This window comes from Aegilops tauschii, chromosome 7 (genome assembly GCF_002575655.3).
Source record: "Aegilops tauschii subsp. strangulata cultivar AL8/78 chromosome 7, Aet v6.0, whole genome shotgun sequence".
Taxonomy (NCBI): Eukaryota; Viridiplantae; Streptophyta; class Magnoliopsida; order Poales; family Poaceae; genus Aegilops; species Aegilops tauschii.
Genome location: NC_053041.3, coordinates 538,043,385 through 538,059,934, shown reverse-complemented (window position 1 = coordinate 538,059,934; position 16,550 = coordinate 538,043,385).

The window sequence follows — 16,550 nt, the reverse complement described above, 5'->3', positions numbered from 1 at the left end:
TCGGTTGCTGCATCAAAGCGGACACCGCTGTTTTGGTTGGTGCTCTTTTGATCTTGGGCGATCGTGTAAAATGTATTCCCATTTATCTCGTATCCTTTGTAAGTCAATACAGTCGAAGATGGTCCCCTGGACAATGAGTACAACTCATCACAAACAGTGGTGTCACCTTTGAGACGTGTTTCCATCCAACTGCTGAAAGTCCTGATGTGTTCACATGTAATCCAGTCGTCACACTGCTCCGGGTGTTTGGAGCGCAGACTGTTCTTGTGTTCATCGACATACGGGGTCACCAAGGTAGAGTTCTGTAGAACTCTGTAGTGTGCTTGAGACCAAGAATATCCGTCCCTGCATATTATTGAGTGCCCTCCAAGCGTGCCTTTTCCAGTCAGTCTCCCCTCATACCGCGATTTAGGGAGACCTATCTTCTTAAGGCCAGGAATGAAGTCAACACAAAACCCAATGACATCCTCTGTTTGATGGCCCATGGAGATGCTTCCTTCTGGCCTAGCGCGGTTACGGACATATTTCTTTAGGACTCCCATGAACCTCTCAAAGGGGAACATATTGTGTAGAAATACGGGCCCCAGAATGACAATCTCGTCGACTAGATGAACTAGGACGTGCGTCATGATATTGAAGAAGGATGGTGGGAACAGCAGCTCGAAACTGACAAGACATTGCGCCACATCACTCCTTAGCTTTGGTATGATTTCTGGATCGATCACCTTCTGAGAGATTGCATTGAGGAATGCACATAGCTTCACAATGGCTAATTGGATGTTTTCCGGTAGAAGCCCCCTCAATGCAACCGGAAGCAGTTGCGTCATAATCACGTGGCAGTCATGAGACTTTAGGTTCTGGAACTTTTTCTCTGGCATATTTATTATTCCCTTTATATTCGACGAGAAGCCAGTCGGGACCTTCATACTGAGCAGGCATTCAAAGAATATTTCTTTCTCTTCTTTCGTAAGAGCATAGCTGGCAGGACCTTCATACTGCTTCGGAGGCATGCCGTCTTTTTCGTGCAAACGTTGCAGGTCCTCCCGTGCTTCAGGTGTATCTTTTGTCTTCCCATACACGCCCAAGAAGCCTAGCAGGTTCACGCAAAGTCTTCGTCACGTGCATCACGTCGATTGAAGAGCGGACCTCTAGCTCTTTCTAGTAGGGTAGGTCCCAAAATATAGATTTCTTCTTCCACATGGGTGCATGTCCCTCAGCGTCATTCGGAACAGCTAGTCCGCCGGGACCCTTTCCAAAGATTACGTGTAAATCATTTACCATAGCAAGTACGTGATCACCGGTACGCATGGCGGGCTTCTTCCGGTGATCTGCCGCGCCTTTGAAATGCTTGCCTTTCTTTCGACATTGATGGTTGGTCGGAAGAAATCGACGATGGCCCAGGTACACATTCTTCCTGCATTTGTCCAGGTATATACTTTCAGTGTCATCTAAACAGTGCGTGCATGCGTGGTATCCCTTGTTTGTCTGTCCTGAAAGGTTATTGAGAGCGGGCCAATCGTTGATGGTTACAAACAGCAACGTGTGCAGGTTAAATTCCTCCTGTTTGTGCTCATCCCACGTACGTACACCGTTTCCATTCCACAGCTGTAAAAGTTCTTCAACTAATGGCCTTAGGTACACATCAATGTCGTTGCCGGGTTGCTTAGGGCCTTGGATGAGAATTGGCATCATAATGAACTTCCGCTTCATGCACATCCGAGGAGGAAGGTTATACATACATAGAGTCAAGGGCCAGGTGTTGTGATTACTGCTCTGCTCCCCGAAAGGATTAATGCCATCCGCGCTTGAACCAAACCATACGTTCCTTGGGTTAGCTGCAAACTCAGCCCAGTACTTTCTCTCGATTTTTCTCCACTGCGACCCGTCAGCGAGTGCTCTCAACTTCCCGTCTTTCTTACGGTCCTCACTGTGCCATCGCATCAACTTGGCATGCTCTTCGTTTCTGAACAGACGTTTCAACCGTGGTATTATTGGAGCATACCACATCACCTTCGCAGGAACCCTCTTCCTGGGGGGCTTGCCGTCAACATCATCAGGGTCATCTGGTCTGATCTTATACTGCAATGCACCGCATACCGGGCATGCGTTCAGATCCTTGTACGCACCGCGGTAGAGGATGCAGTCATTAGGGCATGCATGTATCTTCTGCACCTCCAATCCTAGAGGGCATACGACCTTCTTTGCTGCGTATGTACTGTCGGGCAATTCGTTATCCTTTGGAAGCTTCTTCTTCAATATTTTCAATAGCTTCTCAAATCCTTTGTCAGGCACAGCATTCTCTGCCTTCCACTGCAGCAATTCCAGTACGGTACCGAGCTTTGTGTTGCCATCTTCGCAATTGGGGTACAACCCTTTTTTGTGATCCTCTAACATGTGATCGAACTTCAGCTTCTCCTTTTGACTTTCGCATTGCATCCTTGCATCGACAATGACCCGGCGGAGATCATCATCATCGGGCACTGGTTCCTCTTGATCTTCAGCAGCTTCCCCCCTTGCAGCATCATTGGGCACATCGTCTGGTTCCTCTTGATCTTCAGCAGCTTCCCCCGTTGCAGCATCACCGTATTCAGGGGGCACATAGTTGTCATCATCCTCTTCTTCTTCGTCGTCTTCCATCATAACCCCTATTTCTCCGTGCCTCGTCCAAACATTATAGTGTGGCATGAAACCCTTGTAAAGCATGTGGGTGTGAAGGATTTTCCGGTCAGAGTAAGACTTCGTATTCCCACATATAGGGCATGGACAACACATAAAGCCATTCTGCTTGTTTGCCTCAGCCACTTCGAGAAAATCATGCACGCCCTTAATGTACTCGGAGGTGTGTCTGTCACCGTACATCCATTGCCGGTTCATCTGCATGCATTATATATAATTAAGTGTGTCAAAAACCATTATAGAACATCATGAATAGATAATTAAGTGACCAAATTAATAGAAGTTCATCATCACATTAAAACCAAAGTACATACATAGTTCTCATCTAACAACATATATATAGCTCTCCAGAGCATCTAATTAATTAAACCATACATTGAAACTATGTAAAACATTTCAATGCGAAAACAAATGCGACCATAATCGCAACCAAGGTAACAATTGATCCAACGGCATAATGATACCAAGCCTCGGTATGAATGGCATATTTTCTAATCTTTCTAATCTTCAAGCGAATTGCATCCATCTTGATCTTGTGATCATCGACGACATCCGCAACATGCAACTCCAATATCATCTTCTCCTCCTCAATTTTTTTTATTTTTTCCTTCAAGTAATTGTTTTCTTCTTCAACTAAATTTAACCTCTCGACAATAGGGTCGGTTAGAATTTCTGGTTCAACCACCTCCTAGATAAATAAAATCTATGTCACGTTGGTCGGCATATTTGTCATAAACAATAAATGAACCAAATAGTTATAAAAAGATAATATATACCACATCTGAATCATAGACAGGACGAGGGCCGACGGGGGTGGATACCAAAACCATCGCACTATGTAATAAGAAGGAATAATAAAAGTAACAAAATTAGACAAGTATCTATCTAAAGTAAGAATTTTTTTTCTTTCAGAAAGAAGATAAGAACAAGAGGCTCACCACGGTGGTGCTGGCGACGAGATCGGCGCGGGCGATCGACGGCGGTGAAGACGGGGACGGGACGTGACGGACCGCTAAACCTAGACAAATCTCGGGGAAAATGGAGCTCGGAGGTCGAGTTTTGAGAGGAGAAAGATTAACTAGTGTGGCTCAGACATTTCATCGAACGCCTCATGTGCATAGGAGGTGAGCTAGAGCACCCAAATGCCCTCCCCTCGCCGGCCAGAAAAAACAGAGCACTCTGGAGTGCATAGGAGTGCTCTGCTGTGGCGATGGGGTATATATAGGCAACTCATTGGTCCCGGTTCGTGGCACAAACCGGGACTAAAGGCCTTTGGTCCCGGTTGGCGCCACGAACCGGGACCAATGCCCCCCTTTAGTCCCGTTGGTGGCACCAACCGGGACCAAAGGCCTTGTGCTGCCCCGCGTCAAAAGTTTAGTCCCACCTCGCTAGTTGAGAGAGCTCGAGAGTGGTTTATAAGCGCTACTGCGCCCACCCTCTCGAGCTCCTCTCAATTGCAGGCTTTCGGGCCTAACCGTTCTCTTTGCCTGTAGGACCTACTGGGCCTTCTACGGGCCTGAATCCTGGCCCATGGATAGGTTTCAAGTCGTATTCAGGCCGTGGTGCCCCAGTAGGTGGCATAACTTTTTTCCCTGTTTTTTGTTTTCTCTTTTGCTTTTTTTATTTTGTTTTGTTTCTACTTACAACAAAAAACTTATTTATTTTATTCCATTTTGTTTCTAATTACTTATGTATTTTACTTTATTTATTTTATTTTTATTTATTTTACTGCTGCTATTTTTATTTATTTTATTGCTGCTATTTTTATTTAATTTATTAAGGTTTATTTATTTTAGTTACTATAGTTTATTTTATTTTATTAAGGTTTATTTATTTTTTATTTATTTTATTAAGGTTTATTTATTTTATTTACTATAAAAAAATGAACATAGATGCGCCTATAGAGAAAATTCAACCTAAATTCATAATAAATTTCTATGAAATTCAAAGAAATTTACTGTGAATTTAGGTCAAATTCCCTGTATAAGGGCATCTATTTTCACTTTGAGAGGAGCTCAACAAGGCAAAGAGGGACGGGTTTATAAATCGGTGTGAGCGCCCTTCGGTTGGCGAGGTGGGACTAAACTCTGACCGCTACTAGGACCAACCCTTTAGTCCCGGTTTGTGGTATGAACCGGGACTAAAGGGTGAGACTCTGGTCCCGGTTCAAGCCACCAACCGGGACCAATGGTGGTGGGCCAGGAGCGAGGCCCATTGGTCTTGGTTTGTCCCACCAACCGGGACCAAAGGGGCCGGACGAATCGGGACCAATGCCCCCACGAGGCCCGGCAGGCCCCTGGCCGCACGAACCGGGACCAATGCTCACATTAGTCCCGGTTTGTGATTGAACCGGGACTAATGTGAATATTGCCCTGTGACCAAAACCCAGTTTTCTACTAGTGCTAGGTGCCTTTGCTCTTTGAAAAGGGCGTTGAGGTTCTTTAAGCTATAACTTCTATGCTCTTTGTTCAGCACGAAAAGTTGGAAACCTCTATGATTTTTTTTTTATGATGTTATAATCTTCTGTACAAAAACTTCATATATTACCGTGACCGTCGACCAAAAATATTCGTGCTTACTTTGAATGTCATACTAGCTTGGGGTGTGTGTGTGCGCTGAACGCCCCTGACCATATTTTCCAAGTGTACAGGTTGCATCATGCATGGTAAACAACCTTCAACTTTTAAATATTCTATGGCTTTTTAATTTCTTAGAGTGGGCGATCTTCGAAGACAAGAAAATGCACACCGACCGGTTTCCAAAATCCAATATATCCTCTTTTGGCCGTTAAAGCTTTGTGTAGCACTCAACAGTCAACAGCGGCTCTCCCCCATAGTTTTTCCTTTTCATTTTGTTTCGGAGATCTCCTCCATCGATCTGTTTGTGGTTGAATCTGAAACGGACATCCATCAGTGCATGCTGAGGAAGCAAGCAATACAAACTGTCACATTTGCCGCGAAGAAATAAGATAGACAACATGCATCGATCGTGTGCACCAGCTAGACACGGTACACATCAGTGATAGATAAACCTCTATCTTTTGAGACGACATATATATTATTCGCACCTATACATTGCACATGGATCAAATTCCGGTTAGGTTCCTGCCCTTGCGGCAGACATGCGTGCATGTAACATTTTGCTGGCTACTGCTGTCGTATCCTTGATTAAAACTGCCTAAGAATATAAGCAAGGGGACGCTAAAAGGGATCACGCATTCGCCAAGTCTTAGTCATTCTTTACTTTCATTTTTTTTAGTTTAGCTTTCAACCTGTTTTGCATAGTAGTAGTACCCTTTTGTTTTGTATTTGTGCACTATTTTCGTGCAAATGTACTTTAATGGTGGGACGATACAAGACAAGAGTGACGCCAACTTTCTGAACTTTTTAGTCACCTCCGCCCTGGACGTTCCTTTTAATCCTACGCTGACGTTATAGCAGTATTTTACGTGTGTGGTAAATTCTCACCTCAGCTAATCTTTGTTAGGCCGGGGGTAATATATCCTCCTTTTCCCAAAAAGGCTAATCTTTGTTATTCTTAAAAGAAAACTCATCTTTGTCAAAATCTTTTTTTTTTTGCGAGGTCCTCTTTGTCAAAATCTGCATGCGGCAGCGTGTTGGATTGGGCTCTACCTCTCTCTACCTATGCATGCGTGCATGGGTACCGGCCAGCCAGCTCTAAAAATTATTGTCCGTTCATTCTTCCTTCAATCCTTCGGTTTATTATGTCTTGTGGCGATCAAGTGTCATTCATCACACCGGCCAGATCGAAAATGCAAACAAGGAAAGTAATGCTTGTGGTCTCTTTCTCACATAAAGGTTATAGCTTTGTAGAAAATATGTAAAACCCTTACATCGACGAACTTGCATAAGAAAGCTTGATGGTGTGCAAAAGAAACGAAGTTGGTGAGAAGGTGCTTTCTTCCCAATGGGTATCAGAAAGTTGTTATATATGTGTATAACTTTACCTGCTAGTCGTTCTGGATCCTTAATATATATATGTTCACACCACTTAACATTGATTGACAATATAATTTGTACGCATGCTCCTTCTCCGCTGCCACTGTCTTCGTCTCAGGCGCTCTGAGGCTGATCGAGCTTGGTTTCGGTGTGACATATATCGTCAACAAATATATTTTTTGTGGGTAAACAAAAAATATATTACCTTCTTATTAAGCATGCAAATGTTTTTGCTAATTCTCATATGCTTGTTCTTCCACGTGTGAGAAGAGTGCATGTGAAGTGTCTTGTATATGCAACTTTTCGTGCGAACCAATCATAGCTTAGATGGCCAGGTTCCTTGTGATAGAATAAATCCACTTGGATTCAAGTCTTAGTCTTGGTGTGGATGTTTAATTTTCCTTGATTTATTCTAGGATTTTCCACGATGTTGGTTCAGCGGAAGACAACGTCTGTCGAGATAAATATCTTTTTATTTTTTGTTTGCTAGCACAGTAATTAGATATAATCCAATGAATTTATCTTTTGAAACATATAGTTAAAGTTTTTAATTATCTTGTTTGTGAGTTGAATTGCATATATTCAAACAAAATTATTTAATTAATGTAAATAATCCAATGATCTTATCTTCTTTGAAACGTAGTTCAAGTTTTGAATTATCTTGTTTGTGAGTTGAATTGCATATATTCACAAGAAATTATTAAATTAATTTAACAAAAAAATGCTTTCCAGCACATGCACTGATGTGTCGCTCTAGAAAAGAGTTTGCTTTCGAGAGACTAAATTACATAAAATCACCACAATGTAGTCGCTCTATGTTCCTAAAAAGATATACACAACGCAAAGCAATTCAAGAGAGTAAAACGCATAGATCCACCACAATCGTGTTCTATGTACTTACCGTCAGTATTTTTTACCACTGTCAATTTCTTGGTGCGATGACTTTTGCAACGTGATTGTTTTTCGCATTTGATTACACGATTGTGGTTGTTCCTGTGCATTTTATTCAATTCTTCAAGAACAAAGAGTTGCATCCGTGTGTGCATCCGTCGCTCTCTCCGGATCTTGAAGAGTATATATTTGAAGCTTTTTCTCTGCGAAGAAGTATATACTCGAAGGAGTATATACAGAATCTTGACGCTCGATGGATTCCCTTTCTCGAAGCTTCAAATACTCCGGCATAACGTTTGTTCCTTTTTTTTTTTTTGAGAAAAAACGATCAGCATCGTCGAGACAGGCACGAGCGGACAAGGACAGACCGACCCCGCGAGGAGACGGTTGAGATCGGTCGGTTCACTGGAGATCCACAGCACACCGTACGAGGAATGAATGATCGATCTATCAACTGCCTACCCGGCCAGGAATCTTAAGTACTGTTTTGATAATGAGAATGAGATTCGCCGTCGGGTGAAGATTTAGCACTTGATTATTGGATCGTCGTTATCTTTTCATGCACACGCACACGCCAACAATAATTACCTCGAATATAGTAACTTTGAACTCGATCCTAGAGATATGCATGCATGGCGCATGCACGCACGGCACGGACCAAGGGAAAAGAAAGCATCGAATCTCTCACATCTTTGCCCTAATTTCTCGTAGACCATGGGCGGCGGCTAATCGACACACATCCCCTGAGTGCCGGCCAGCGCACCGTCTCCGCCGGCACGTCGGTTGTCGTAGCGTCGCCGCTAAGTTACGCGGACTCGAATGGTAGCTGTGTCATGCCTACGTGTGCGTGGATGTGATGTTAGTGGGGTGTGTGTGTGTAAGCCTATGTGTAAGCGTCTGCCTGCAATCTAAAAAAGTGGAGAAGAATACAGCTTAATCTTGGCAGGGTATATATAGATTTGTGCGTGGAGAATTAGCTAGCATGCAACACTCCAAAGTGTACTTATTCGCAAAAAAAAAACACTCCAAAGTGTACTGCGGATTCTCCTCGATCGGTTGGTGAGCTCTGAATGAAATATCAAGGTTTGTGTGCATGCTGAAGAAGCAAGCAATGTATACAAGTACAACTGCGTATGGATGCCACATTTGCCGACCGAGTATAAAGATTTGACAGCATCGTATGCACCAGCTAGACGATCAGCGAATCCATACATTTTATACGTATCAAATGCACATGCACGAGTGCAGAACCGGGCTACAGCACCGGTTTGTAAGGGCCTTTAGTGCCGGTTCTGCAACCGGAACTAAAGTGTAGGGACTAAAGGTCCCCCCTTTAGTACCGGTTATGCATGAACCGCCGCTAAAGGGCCACCACATGGCACGAGCCGGTGCCGGGGACGGGGAGACCTTTAGTACCGGTTGGTAACATCAACCGGTACTAAAAGGTTAGTGGGGTTTTGGGTTCAGGGTTTCTATTTCCTTTAATTTTGTGTTTTCCATTTAATTATTTTTCGTTTGCTGGTATTTTACGATACTACATACTGTACACGTTATGCATCACCCAGGGTGCAAAATAAGTTATTCTTCACCCAAGGTAATCTTACGATCATTTTATAAATAAATTACATTTAAAATACAAATAGTTACATTCATATTGATTTACTACATAAATTTTGGCATAACAAAAATAATATAGGTCAAAAATTGTATTTTATGTACATTTTACACTATGTTTTTACATTTGTAATTTTACGTAACATAAAAAAATATTACGACGATTATAGATTTTCTTACGTTCTTTTTTTATGTCTAAAATAAGACAAAATTTACGAAACGTAAAATTACGGTGCATAGATGTTAAAATAGAGGTGGGTGAAGAATAACTATTCCTCACCCAGGGTGACGAATAGTCAATTCTGGTGCAGAATAAGTTATTCTTCACCCGAGGTAATCTTACGATCACTTCCTAAATAAATTACGTTTGAAATTCAAATAGTTACATTCCTATTAATTCACTACGTAAAATTTGGCATAAGAAAATAAAAATGTAGGTCATAAGACAAGAAGATGTGTAGTTTATGTATATTTTACACTATGTTTTTACGTTTGTAATTTTATATAACATAAAATATTTTTTACGGTGACTATATGTTTTCTCACAGTCTCTTTTTACATCGAAAATAAGAAAAAACTTACGGAACGTAAAATTACGGTGCATTGATGGTAAAATAGAGGGGGGTGAAGAATAACTATTCCTCACCCAGGGTGACGAATAGTCAATCCCTTTATATATATATAGGGATATAAATATGGTCCAAGAAGTAGAGAATTTGTAGCTAGTAACAAAAACAGAATTTGTAGTACAAGACAGTGTGACTCACTGAAAGTTGTAAGGAAGTAGTATATCTGCATTGGTATTGAGGCGCTTCAAGAACTCTAGCATGTTATTCTCTACTTATTGTTTATAATGTTCATATGTCCATGTCTCTTCATATATAATCGAATGTCTCGCACCACCATATTCACACATACACATGTACGTATATATATACAATTTCTCCTACATGGAGGCATTACTGCGGTAGCGGGTAATGAAATTCTCCTCTAGGATCTATGACCTGGTTGAGCAAAAATCCCGCTATTTTCTCTGCAATTGCTCGTACGCGATCCATTGGTAGGAGCTTCTGCCGCACCTCATTGAACTGTTAAGAAGAAGATTAATATGCATGTATTAGTTGTGTGACTAGATATCGATAATGATGTAAAAATTGTGTATAGTGTTCTGGCAAACGTACCCATATCTGTCTATCAGATGTGCTCCTTTCGGACGTCATAATGTGAATGTCTCGCAAACGTAGTATGCACATAAATCATTCCCCGGCTCCTGCTTCATGGCCTGTACGAGAATAGAGTTCAATCAGATAATAATTAATCAAGCATGATAATTAATGTTATTGAAACTAGAATTAAAGAGATTGCATGGTAGCTAGCTAGCTAGTACTACTTAATTAATTACCGTGAGTCGATACCAATACAGATTTTCTCTGAATGAGCCTGCTGGAACGTCTTTGATGAACTTTTGCCAAGCCCTGCCGGCCCGCCGGCAAAGAAAATGAATAAATGAGTTATTAATTAGTTGATATCAGGACATATATATATAATGATTGAAATTACCTGTTGACTATCCCCTACACGATTGAGTATTCTTTAGGTTTTTTAAGCAGTGAGTCCAGTACTTCAACTTTTCCTTCTTTAACTTTAATGTCTACCAAGATCCAGTGGTACCTGCATGCGCACGTTTGCATGTATAAATTAAGCGGGCATGTGCATAACACTCATCAACTAACCCTAAACCCTATACACTTATTAACATCTAGCTAGTAACAAAAACAGAATTTGTAGTACAAGACAATGTGACTCACTGGAAGTTGTAAGGAAGTAGTATATCTGCATTGGTATTGAGGCGCTTCAAGAGCTCTAGCATGTTATTCTCTACTTCTTGTTTATAATGTTCATATGTCCATGTCTCTTCATTAATGGTATTTGGGTCAATGAACCCAATGCCATAGCGTCCAGCTTTTCTCATTTCGGACATCTTCATCCTGCATAATACCACAGAAAAGAATATAGTGAGGATAATTACAGGTAATGATCAACGAGAGCACTACAACTAGCTTGAGACTTAAATTACAGAAAGAAATCACTTACAGACAAAAGCAACTAACGATAGATTTGTCGAGTGCGTCATAATTGAATAACTGAAACAGTTCTGTATACTCAATAGACAGAGCTAGCTTATGGAAGTAATTCTCTTCCTTGACTTTCACCATGAGGGACTATAGATTGTGGGTCTTGCAAATTTCCATGTACCATTGATGCAATTCATACATTCTTGTTGGGAGGTTCTTGACCTCCTCGGGCTCGACCAAAGGTTCGCCGCAGACATATTTTCGTTTTATTTCCTCCTCTCTAAGCGGAGACATGGGCTTGATCTTGAGGAGTTGTCCAACAGTCATACCGAGCATTTCAGCCTGCATTATATGCTCCTCGGTTATTACCAGATTGCCCAGCTGGGGAACGTTAACAGTTTGCCCACATATATATAGGGCGCCGGTACTCTTATGTGTTGTTGGCACAACAAGCGGGGGGATCGATTGCGCCGCCTGTTCTCCCAACTGGGAAACGGTTTTCCCGCATTTTTTTGCCAGCTGCTTGGCTCGAGCTCGAGCTCGACTCCTCCTGTACTCGTGCTCGATGTGCCTTCCTGATTTGGCGCTCATAGTCTGAGTCAACAGGCTTGGGAGCTGGTGGTCTAGCCATACGAATAAAGTGGTCAATCTTTTCCTCAGGCACTTTCTCCCTTGGCGACGGTGCCGGTTTCGGTCCAAAATGGGCGTCCACTTGGACCTTCACTATGGCTGCGTTTTGCTCCTCGGTCATGTCGTAAGGCCTCTGAGGAAGAGGAGCGAGGCTTGGACCATATTTATATCGCTTGCCTCCGCCTGTACCTCCCGTACTACCTCGACTCGTACCGCTACGCACCATAGCTGCGGCGGCTCTCTTCCCCGATTGTTGAGGCGGCGGAGACGGCTGACGTGGCTGAGTTGGAGCAGGAGGAGTGGCCTGACACTGTGCCGGACTTGAAGCAGGAGGAGTGGCCTCACGCGGTGTCAGACTTGAAGCGGGAGGAGTGGCCTCACGCTACGCCGGACTTGAAGCAGGAGGAGTGGCCTCACGCGGTGTCGGGCTTGAAGCAGGAGGAGTGGCCTCACGCTGTGCCGAACTTGAAGCAGGAGGAGTGGCCTGCTGCTATGCCGGACTTGGAGGAGGAGGAGTGGCCTCACATCGAGGAGGAGTTGGATGACGACGCGGTGTCGGTGGCCTTCGAAAGATGATGCAATCCTTTCTCCATAGGATGATACGATGTATGGCCTCTCCCAGTGTGTGCTCCTCGTCACCTCTAGGAATGTCAAGCTCTAGCCCCGAATATTGGTCCACCACCTCATCAACCACGACACGAGCATAGCCGGCTAGAATCGGGTTGCAATGGAAGGTTGCTTCGGGGGGATTTGTATAAGCAACAGCGTCCGCCACCTTCATGGATATGTTCTTCATTTTGAAGTGTAGCTCACAATTAGTGTTCTCCATGATGTCATCCACAGGGTATCTATCCAGCAGTGCGTCACCCGAGGCGAAACCAACGCTGCTTCTCGGCATGGATGGGATGGTGCTATCCAATGCTGGATCATCCGCTAGCTGCTGCTGCTGCTGAGACCCCCTTTCCTGGCTAAGTGAGTCGATCTGCTGCTGCCGCCGCTGGAATTTGAGTGCCAAGTCCGCGTGTGCTGATTCTAGGCCTTGAAGGCGTTCTGCTTCCTGCTTCCTCTGCTCCTCCTCCAGCTTCCTCTTCTTCTCCTCCTTCATCTTCCTTCTTGCATGCCTCCTGTAGGCATCATTCCAGTCCGAAAAGTCCTCATACCAGGGAATAACGCCCTTGCCTCGTGTTCTTCCCGGGTGTTCAGGATTTCCCACGGCGTGCGTAAGCTCGTCGTTCTCTCTGTTGGGCGTGAACACCCCCGTTCGAGCATCTTCTATTGCTTGAAGTAACTTCTCTTCGGCTCCTTTTAGTTTTGCCTTCTTCGAAACCAGGCATGTCTTCGGGTCCAACGCCCCCCCATGCGCATAGAACCAAGTTCTGCACCTGGGGGGCCAGCTCCTAGTAACTGGAGTGACCCCTGCATCCACCATCTCTTGCTCAGACTTATCCCACTTAGGCATTGCCACCGCGTAGCCACCTGGCCCTAGCCTATGGAACTGCGTCTGTTTTGCGGCATTGGCCTTGTTTTTTCTCGACCGTTCCTTAGATAATTCTGATTCCTTGAATTTCACGAAAGCGGGCCAGTGTTCTCTTTGCTTCTCTAGTGTTCCCTTGAATTCTGGAGTCTTCCTTTCTCCTTCGACGTAGTTGTCCCATACAGTTTTCTTGTGGGTGTTGAATGCAATTGCCATCTTCCTAAGAGCAGCGTCCTTGACTTTCTGCACATCTGCATCAGTGAAATGATCTGGTAGGGTGAAATGTTCCATGAGAGATTCCCAAAGCGTTTTTTTGCTCTGTCGTCGACCCAAGTAACATCTGGACGTTCCTTTGCTGGCTCTTTCCATTCAAGAATGGAGATCGGGAGTTGGTCCTTCACAAGAACTCCTCACTGACGAACGAACTTGTTCACAATGTTCTTAGGCGCTAGTGGTTCGCCATTAGATTTGATGGCATCGATGTTGTACTTTACGCCCTCCTTTAACTTTTTGCCCGGGCCTCGCACTATCCTGCTGCCTGTAGAAGCATATTTGCTCGATCCGGAGGGCTGAAAGAAGAAAGATCGATTCGTTAATATATCTTCAAATCAAAAAAACATGTGATGATCACCAGATGCCTGCTTATATAAATATACCTCGCCGCTCTTTGTTATTTCAAGATCAACATTGTCTGCATCATCATAATCATAATCATAGTTCATGACTTCATCTATTCGGTCGTCGAGATCGAATATCTTATCATCACCCTCCCCGGTATTGTTCAGATATTGGGAGCCGTCATCTTCTTCATTCAGATCATCTGGCCTGCGAGGGCTGCGTATGATCTTGAGCAGGGTCTCTTCTCCCTCTCTGCCGGTATTGTCCGCCATAGCTTTTATTTAACTAATCCAGAAGAAATATAAAACAATTTAGTATTCAAATTACAATGCATGGATGCAATCAATAAGGAAAAACGGAATCATAGTACATAATATGCATCGTCTCGAATAGTATATAATCTCGAATACAACGTCTCTAATAATATATATAATCTCGAATACATTGTCTCGAATATTATATATCGAATACATCACTAGCTAGCTAGCTAATAAAGATTGAATACTACAGAAGAATCTAGGCTACTCGCGGTTCCTGAGGCGCGGGCGGTGGACACCCAAAGAGAAGGAACCATCACAGGATCATATCTCCGGTCATCTGCCCAAAGAACCTGCCAGGTATTGGAGAACCTGACGTCCATAGCAGCCATGTAGCGACGGACGTGCTCGTCCTCCTCCCTGACACGGCGACGCACCACCTCCGGCGGAGCCGGCTCCCTCTGCACCGAATGTGGCCCACGTGAACGCCACCAAAGGAGATCAGGGTCGACGACGGGACCCGGGGCCGGGTTCTTCACCCCTGAAGGTAGTACCTCCCAGTGCCAGCCCGGCGGAGCCCAGTCCTGGACATGGGTCCTCTGAAGCAGGACGTTGCCGCGAACGGGTCGACGGCAAGGATGCGGCCGGGCATCGTCGAGAACAAATACTATATGCCCGCAAAAAGTAACATTTTTTAAATGATTGGATTGTGATAACTAAAATTCTATATGCAAATTCTAAATTTTTCTATAACTAAAATTATAAGAAACTGCGGCGACGACGGGCGGCGACGACGGGGACGGGGACGGGGCGGGGATGCTACCTCTTGAGCACTGCGTTGGTTTTCCCTTGAAGAGGAAAGAGTGATGCAGTAAAGTAGCGTAAGTATTTCCCTCAGTTTTTGAGAACCAAGGTATCAATCCAGTAGGAGACCACGCTCAAGTCCCACGCACCTACACAAACAAATAAGAACCTTGCAACCAACGCGATAAAGGGGTTGTCAATCCCTTCACGACCACTTGCAAAACTGAGATCTGATAGAGATGATAAAATAATATTCTTGGTATTTTTATGATAAAGACTAAAAGTAAAGAAAGCAAAATAAACGGTAATAGAAATAACTTGTTGACGGGAGATTAATATGATGGAAAATAGACCCGGGGCCATAGGTTTCACTAGTGGCTTCTCTCAAGAGCATAAGTATTACGGTGGGTAAACAAATTACTGTCCAGCAATTGATAGAATCGAGCATAGTTATGAGAATATCTAGGTATGATCATGTATATAGGCATCACGTCCGTGACAAGTAGACCGACTCCTGCCTGCATCTACTACTATTACTCCACACATCGACCGCTATCCAGCATGCATCTAGAGTATTAAGTTCATAAGAACGGAGTAACACTTTAAGCAAGATGACATGATGTAGAGGGATAAACTCATGCAATATGATTTAAACCCCATATTTTTATCCATGATGGCAACAATACAATATGTGTCGTTTTCCCTACTGTCACTGGGATCGAGCACCGCAAGATTGAATCCAAAGCTAAGCACTTCTCCCATTGCAAGAAAGATCAATCTAGTAGGCCAAACCAAACTGATAATTCGAAGAGACTTGCAAAGATAACCAATCATACATAAAAGAATTCAGAGGAGATTGAAATATTATTCATAGATAATCTTGATCATAAGCCCACAATTCATCAGATCTCGACAAACACACCACAAAAGAAGATTACATCGAATAGATCTCCAAGAGAATCGAGGAGAACTTTGTATTGAGATCCAAAGAGAGAGAAGAAGCCATCTAGCTAATAACTATGGACCCGAAGGTCTGAGGTAAACTACTCACACATCATCGGAGAGGCTATGGTGTTGATGTAGAAGCCCTCCGTGATCGATGCCCCCTCCGGCGGAGCACCGGAAAAGGCCCCAAGATGGGATCTCATGGGTACGGAAGGTTGCAGCGGTGGAAATAGGGTTGTTGCTCCGTCTCTGATGTTTTCGGGGTATGTAGGTATATATAGGAGGAAGAAGTAGGTCGGTGGAGCTACGAGGGGCCCACGAGGGTGGAGGGTGCGCCACCCTGCCTCGTGGCCTCCTCGTTGACTGCTTGACGTCCACTCCAAGTCCTCTGGATCATGTTTGTTCCGAAAATCACGTTCCCGAAGGTTTCATTCTGTTTGGACTCCGTTTGGTATTCCTTTTCTGCGAAACACTGAAATAGGCAAAAAAACAGCAATCTGGGTTGGGCCTCCGGTTAATAGGTTAGTCCCAAAAATAATACAAAAGTGTATAATAAGGCCCATTAAACGTCCAAAACATAATATATAATAGCATGGAACAATCAAAA